Source organism: Saccostrea cucullata, unplaced genomic scaffold, assembly GCF_032062105.1.
Source record: "Saccostrea cucullata isolate Sc308-1 unplaced genomic scaffold, CSIRO_AGI_Scuc_v1 ctg3128, whole genome shotgun sequence".
NCBI lineage: Eukaryota > Metazoa > Mollusca > Bivalvia > Ostreida > Ostreidae > Saccostrea > Saccostrea cuccullata.
Window position 1 is genome coordinate 1 of NW_026933685.1, and position 8,577 is coordinate 8,577.

Sequence of the window (8,577 nt, forward strand, 5' to 3'; positions counted from 1 at the left end):
AAATAACTTGATTCCATGATGCCCCTGACTGTACATTGGGATGAGCTAAAAAAAAAATTTACCTTCACTGTTAACAGCTGTTGATTTTCTTCTCCAGAGTCAGAAATCCAAAATGGCTCCTTCTTCACTACAATCAAGACATTTAACATGTAAGATTTAGGATATATTTTTTTTTGTAACAAGAGTTCAATCTAGGAAAAAATTCTAATTATGTTCCCCAAACGGAGTTTGGGAACATATTGTTTTTACTCGTTTCTTATTCTTATTATTATTATTATTATTATCCTTTTTTTCTTCTTTGTTCTCCGGTACTTTTTTGTCCGCGAGTGTTCTCAGAAACTGTTCACCCAATAAGTTAAAACCTTTTTAGGGTTAATAGGTGTGTAGTGTAGGTGTGCGGAATGAAGGTCATTTTGCACGCATTCGCATGCCTGTGCGTGCGCGTGAAGTGAGTGAAATGACTGATATATTTAATATGGCCATAACTTTTACATTTTTTGATGAAATGCTTTGAAACTCATTACATAAGGATATATTAATAGTGTTAATAATATGACACTGTAAATAAGCACGAACTCACGCGCATGCACGTGCGCCTTGCTCTGATTGGCTGAAATAAAATCTCAATTTCTCTTTTGTTTTTTGACGAAATGCTTTGAAATTTTAAACGTTGTCATGAATAAGGACATCCTTCAATATAGTATGGAAGAAATTTCATGAAATCACACGCATGCACGTGCACTGCAATCTGATTGGCTGAAACTTTAAATGGCTATATCTCCTTTGTTTTTTGACGAAATGCTTTGGAATTTAAAACATAGTCTTGCATTAGAATATCCTGCAATATGATATACAAAAAATTTCAACAAATCACGCGCATGCACATGTACTGCAACCTGATTGAAATTTAAAACATATTCATGCATTGGGATATCCTACAATATGATTTAGGAAAAATTCATGAAATCACGCGCATGCACGTGTGCTGCAATGTAATTGGCTGAAACTTGAAATGGCTATAATTCCCTTGGTTTTCAACCAAACAGAATGTGATTTAGAATATAGATACATATAAGGGCCTCCTACAAGAAGGTATGGTCATCATGCACGTGCACGCACGTGCGTGCATTTGGAACGAGTGAAATTAAAAATACACTTGAATGAGTGTTTTTTAATACTTTTGGACTAAATGGTTTAATATATAGTATATTTAAATATATAAAAAATTGTAGACAAGATGATATGATCATTGGCCACGTGCATTCACATGCGCACGCCTGCAATGTTAAAATTTGAATATAATTGGTATCCCTCTGGGAAAACATGTTAAAGGCAAAAATGCACAGATGTTGTCTTATCTAATAAGGCTTAGTGCATGGAATATGGCACCAAAAGGGAGTTGGGGAGCGTTTGGGGAACATCTGTAACGGTTCCCGTTACAATTAGCACTAGTTTACAATGATATATACGTACTTCTATACATGTTATACCATAAACAGAGTTATTTTCACCATTTCCTACTTGCAAATAATTTTACCCCATTTTAATTTCACCCATTATAGTTTCGTTCAAGACATTACACTGTATTCTTTGAATCCCCCCATTTCAGGGGAATTACATGTATCCCTCTGCTTCAAATTTCACCAATTTTCTTTTTTTTAATTCTTTATATATAACTCTTTATATTCCATAATTGATTAAATAAAAATAATATGTTAGACAGGTCATGTATTTTTGTAAACTACAAAAGAAAAAAAAATAACGAACCCTATTTTTGAATATAAGCATGATCCAGAATGGGAACTGAGAAATTATGAATGCAAAAACGATGTCCAGTTTTTGGCGGTAATGAATTTTTCAATTTATTATGTTGTTTATAAACTTATGAAAGATTTTTGTTTGTTTCTTTGTTTGCTTTTTCAGAAGAAATTGCTTAAATGTGTATTAATATACATATACCGTATAATCCCTATTAATCACCCCTACCCCTATAAGCACCCCTCCCCCTCCTCGGGTCTTTTTCAATTGTCAGGAAATAAGGACCCGTTTTTACCGTCTTCCTTGGAAGATGGCATTCTGTAGTTGAAGTTTTTTACAGTCTTACAGCCTACAGTCTTCCTCTCTTTTGCGATTGTTAGAAATTGCATGAAGAGAAAATTTTCAATTATTTCATTGGTTGAAATGCTGTTCAAGGCAAGGGAGATAACTTTCTGATGATCTAATTTTCATACGACTTAACAATTTTGCCAGATTTCCAATCTTAAACAAGAGGCCCATAGGCCACATCGCTCATCTGAGAAACTTTGACCATTCTGTTCTTTACCAGATTTCCCCCTTGTAATACATAATGCATCCCCACCCTACCCCACTGATCATAATTTAGACATTTTGAAATCTATGCTACCCCATGATCCTTCCATGGGCACATAAGTTTCAGCTTTTCTGGCCCAGTGGTTCTTGAGAAGAAGATTTTCAAAGATTTTTCCTGTATATTTCTATGTAAAACTTTGATTCCCTATTGTGGCCCTGCCCTTCCCCCGGGGGTCATGATTTGAACAATTTAGAATCTACACTATACCAGGATGTTTCATAATAAGTTTCAGCTTTTCTGGCCCAATGTTTCTTGAGAAGAAGATTTTCAAAGATTTTTCCTATATTTTTCTATGTAAAACTTTGATTCCCCATTTTGGCCCCGCTCTTCCCCCAGGGGTCTTGATTTGAACAACTTAGAATCTACACTACCCAAGGATGCTTCCACATGAGTTTCAGCTTTTCTGGTGCAGTGGTTCTTGAGAAAAGCATTTTCAAAGATTTTTCCTATATATTTTTAGGTAAAAATTTGATCCCTATTGTGGCCCCACCCTTCCCCCGGGGGTCATGATTTGAACAATTTAGAATTTACACTATACCAGAATGTTTCCACATAAGTTTCAGCTTTTCTGGCCCAGTTGTTCTTGAGATTTTCAAAGATTTTTCCTATATATTTCTATGTAAAAATTTGATTCCCCATTGTGGCCCGCCCTTCCCCCGGGGGTCATGATTTGAACAATTTAGAATCTACACTATACCAGGATGCTTCCACATCAGTTTCAGCTTTTCTGGCCCAGTGGTTCTTGAGAAGAAGATTTTTTAATGACCCCACCCTATTTTTGTCTTTTCTTGATTATCTCCCCTTGTGAGGGGTCTTGGCCCTTTATTTTAACAATTTAAATTCCCCTTCACCCAAGAATGCTTTGCACCAAGTTTGGTCAAAATTGGCCCAGTGGTTCTTGAAAAGAAGTCGAAAATGTGAAAAGTTTACAGACGGACAGACAGACGGACAGCTAGACAGATGGACAAAATGTGATCAGAAAAGCTCACTTGAACCTTCGGCTCAGGTGAGCTAAAAATGACAAAACGAACAACAAAATCAGCAGTAATTAATTTTAAATAACATGATATTTTTTCATATCATAACTAAAAGGGTCTCTTTAATTTCATTAGGCCAACATTTTTTTATTTATTGATTTACGGAAATTTTTTTCAAAAAATTGAGTCGGGGGGTCGAAATAAAAATAAAAATAAAATCTTCAAATTCAAGCAGTCGGTCAGAAAAATAAAAATAAAACGAAAAATTGTAACAATCTTTTTTATTTTTTAAATTAAGAATGGAAATGTTTTTTTCACCTTATTTTGGCAGAAAAGGGTGTTATTTGAAAAAAATTAATGCATGCAAAACAATTATATCATACTTTTTTTAGCATTCAATAAACTATAAGATTTGAGGATTTATGAGTAGCTATCATATGGCAAGAATATAGTAAGGCTTTTAATGGATCAGTTAACATGGTTAAATTGTTTCACAAGTTAGACCAATTAAAAAAAATCTGTGTATCTTTTTCAATGCAATTCAAATTAGTATACACATAGGTAGATAAAATATATCTTATATTTCTCTTGAAAACATATTCAAATATCCACAACTTTTGAATAAAAAAAAACAACAGGTCATATTTGTATGGAAGTATCATCTGCAGCTTTGTTTTTCCTTATTGGTATTTTTTTTTTTTTTTTTGGTAAAAAAAGTTGTATTAATCAGTAATTTGTTACATAACAAGCAAAATTTCATTTTGAATCATAATATGTTTGATTAATATGATATTAAGGAATGAAAGTTGTGACTCGAATTTCCTCAGTCACGCCACTTTCTGCAATGCATATTCAGTCGTTTCATGTAAAATAAACATGATAAAACACGACTGTCTTAAAAATAAGTTTCAGAACAATTTCAAGTCGTATTTCAATGTTTTGAAACAATTGTCAACGATAATACATACTTAAAACCTCTCAAAACAAGGGGCTGGCAGAACCTCACTTTCCATTGCCCTCCGCATAACATTTGATCACTTTGATTACTGTTTCGTCTATTTTATTCAATCTTTCATTAAAAGTTAATCTGAAAATAATACTTTTTTCTAATAAATGACATGTCACTTTTTAAAATGACTGAGTCGATTTAAAAATATATTAAACACTACAACTCTGACATTTTGCCGCAAACTGTTATGCAGTGCAGTGACATTCATGCTCATTAGTTTTGTCAACTGTGATTGGATGGATATATTTACCTTAGCCAATTACAATTGACGTTTTGAAAGGCTTGTAGAAAATTTGTTGACGTTTCTTTTAATTTTTCAGTGACTATAAAATAAGCTATTGGCGGGAGAAACAAAAATAAAACTTGAAGAAGAGACTTTTATTTTTATTTCATTTTAGTCCAAATTAGGGTCGGCGCTCCCGTAAAACGGTAAATAAAAAAAATGTTGGCCTTATAAATAATATTCGATTTTTATTACTTGCAGGATTGCAGGCTTTACAATTTGTTATTATTCATGCCATTTTTGTTTGAAGAAAGTAACGGATCAATCGAGGTTTGCCGAAAGAACTCGGCCAGTTTACGGAGATGACAGAGCTACAACTGTGATAGGGCTAATGCCAGTAAAAAGATAATGTAGAAATACAATATCAAGAAATTCAAAAGAATAATACGGTCTGATAGGTAGGGATCATTTTATATACTGTTTAAGGTTGTTGCTAAAGACGGTAAGCTTTTTAAAAGCTCTACTTGTACAGTGATCAAAATCATCCAGAATGGTATCAAAAGTCCGCCATAATAAAGAGAGTGAAAATGAAACTTTGTTATTAGGAACTCATACATTAAATATTCTTGAAAGTAAAAGATTTTTTAGAATGACCTAATCATGTACGGTGTGGATTCATGTGACATATTTTCTTTTCTTAGTAGGTCAACAAGGGGTTAGTCCTATGTAAATGTACTCACCGAACAGAGTCAAAATCATGATACTTTTAAGAAGAAAACACAGAGCGCAAGGTTGTTCAACAAAGATATTTTCACACAACTTTGATAAATATAATATACACATTATATTTCGATCTGGACTTTGAACAAATCTGCGCTCGATGTTTATGAAGGCTGTGAAGTGGGTACCTGTCACAAATTTCTTTCGATATTCATGAAAATCAAAGGACCCCACCTTCAAAACACAGCTTCGCCTGTCGTCTATTGCAATTATTTAACAATTTTAAACCCTGGCTTATATAATATAGACATAGGAGAATAATATAATGTATTTTTCAAGGTTTTTAATGAAGGTTTAAAAATTGACAAGTAACTGGGAACCACAGATGTCTTATTGAGACTTGTTCTTTATAAAGGGATAGTAGACATTTTTGTCTTTAAGAGTTATCTCTCTTATCAGAGTATCAGTGAACCCTAAAATACATGTATATAATTATACTCACCATTGAACTCCATATCAGGCGTGGGGTCTTCAGTGTAAGGTGTATGTGTGGACTTGAACTCTGCCATTATGACCTAGTTATTGCTCTAGTCTAAAACCTGCAACTGAGTAAACAAATAATTCATTTGGTAATGCATTATTTTAAATGAAAAAAAAATTAACAGAAACTGCAAATAATTGGATTTTTTTCTAAGTCCAAGGGGCATAAATGGATTGATCATGTTGATCGTACCCAAAACATAACTTATCCTAGATATTTATCTGAAATATCTGTATATTAAATTTCATTTCAGTATAAACAACAGAAATGTGAAGAAATGAGAGGAAACTACTTCTTTTTCCAGACAGTAAAACATGTAAAAGGGCCAAAACCATAGGGGCTTGTCTTCCAAATTGATATACGTAAAAAAAAAAATTTTTTAAATTTGTATCTACATTAAATACACTCTAAAAGTTGCTTAAATAAAGATTCGGACATAATCAGGCAAGAAAAATAATGTTTTTAAAAAAGTACACTGTACTACACCTTTATATATAAACTCTCAAAGGGACGCAAGCTGACATCTTGGAAAAAATACCCCCTCCCACTTCAGCACCTATTTCTGGACTCTAAGGCATGAATTTATTTCGTTGCCACAGTTCTCTTCACTAAAGTGCTGATTTTCCTAAATTTTGATGCAGTGTCAGTCGTGAAAACGCGTTTAATCAACAGAAAACGAATACAATTTCTTCGATTTGTAGCTCATCTCGCAACATGGTTCATGCTTAATACATACAAAAAATAAAGAGGTAAACTTAATGCTTTAATTAAAAGAATTATTAATTCGTTCGTTAACTTGCTATCCTTCGTGAAGAAAATTGTGTAAACGTTGCAGAATATTTCTAATTGATGTCGTGGCATTGTTGGTTGATGAAACCTAGCTTATTAGGTATTGATAGAACGGAATTTTTATGAGCTTTCATGAGCGTTAATATTTTTTTTTATTACATTTCAAAATTGTGTATGTTACAATCGCATTTGTAGCTCCCTACAGTTTGGGGTATTTCGACTCACGTATTTGCATGACCACAACTGAAGCAATTGCACACGCTAGTGCAAACTTGTTAAATGTCCAATATTTTGATTACATTGGTTTTCTTTACATATAAGGGACCTAGCTGTGTATATTATGAAATGGAAAAATTTAGCTGTGAAGAGTTAATGAGTAACAATGGTATTCACTTGACCAGTGTTGATCCTTTTATCATACATATGTAAATATGGACTTGCACGCATATACACGTACACATATATTTACACTGTGCACACATGCATGATTTATGTCATATTTAATAATTGTGATACGCATTTCGAAACAAGAGCTAGTTTTTATTCCTTTTCATACTTTTTTTTTTATTATCATCATCATTACATGTTTTTTTGGTAGCCCATTAGTAGAATTTTGATATTCTCAATGTTAATTGTTTTGCATCGAAAAAAAAAAATCACAAGGGCAAAAAAGTGAAAAATCATATTTACAGGACAACAATTAACAGTCATGTAGTTTCTGAAACCGGCGTTTTCTTGGTAATAATTGCTTTTCTGCATGACCCGCTTCTGAAAAGCTAGCTGTTTTGTAGTGCGAATAGAGGGGGGTGTTTATAACTTTCAAATAAGCCAGAACAATAAAGAAAAAAATTAATTCTTTTTATTTTTGGAGCTTTTAATAAACAATACCAACTAGTTCATCAATTATAATGATATTAACCGACAGTTTTCAACCCATTTACCTGGTGATTCGAATTACCCAGAAGTGATTTGCAACACACTAAAAAGGTGATGTAAAAATAACCCCTGTCAAGGTCGCTGTATCGAAGATAGACTCGTTCTATAAAGTAGATCTGAATTTTTCACTAAATTGTCTTTCCTTTGATACCAAACAACCATGTGAAAAGTTTTTAATAAAATCATCTGCAGTCAAAATGTAAAAGGTGATTCGGAATACCCTAAATGACTGTAGTACTTTTTAAAAAAAACATTATTTTTCTCGCCTGATCATGTCAGAATCTTTATTAAAACAACTTTTAGAGTGTATTTAGATACAATTTAAAATATATATATATTTTACATTTATCAACCCGGAAGACAAGCCCCTACGGCCAAAACCTCCACTCCAGGGAAACACAAACAGAATATTTTGTACTTGCCCTCTGACAGGTTTCAATTGTAAAATTACTTGTCCTACCTAGAAATATTCAGGTTTTCACAAGGACTGATTGAATACTCAAAATAAACAGAGTTCTACAAATTCAAATTTGCACGTGCACCGATCTGGCTTTGTATATAAATAGTCAAAATGACGATCCCGATCATAATGTTGGCAAGTGGTAAAACTAGTCCCCTCGACTCCCGATTGTCTCGGATTTCGCTTTTTTGTTGATATCTTCACAACCTTAGACCTAAAGTTTAAGGTCTATGTTACAACCAATGAACAGAATTCCATCATTTTTCTTAACGTAAGCTCATTTTCTAGGTTGTTGTAAATTTCCAAATGCAAAAAAATGTTTGAACAAAATTATTTTCAATGTGTTGAATTAGCATTCCATATTATGGATTTCCACATACGACAGCCAACAAAAGGCACAAATATTTGAATAATGTTTCAAGTTTATATTGATATTTATGCACTTTTTCAAAAAAAAAAAAAAAAGAAGGGAGGGAGGGGCACGGATCCTGATTTTTTTTTTTTTCAGGATTGGTTAATCACAATAAAAAAATCAAATCCGGAAATTTCTT

General features: G+C 32.9%; 1 long non-coding RNA gene across 1 annotated transcript; it reads right to left on the reverse strand.

Moving 5' to 3' along the window:
• Positions 1-62: 62 nt before the first annotated feature.
• On the reverse strand, positions 63-8,124 carry LOC134238940 (uncharacterized). Its single transcript, XR_009986125.1, has 3 exons — positions 8,027-8,124; positions 5,803-5,905; positions 63-127 (listed from the first exon to the last, which is right to left on the reverse strand). It is a non-coding gene; the product is annotated as an uncharacterized LOC134238940 (long non-coding RNA).
• Between the last annotated feature and the right edge of the window lie 453 nt (positions 8,125-8,577).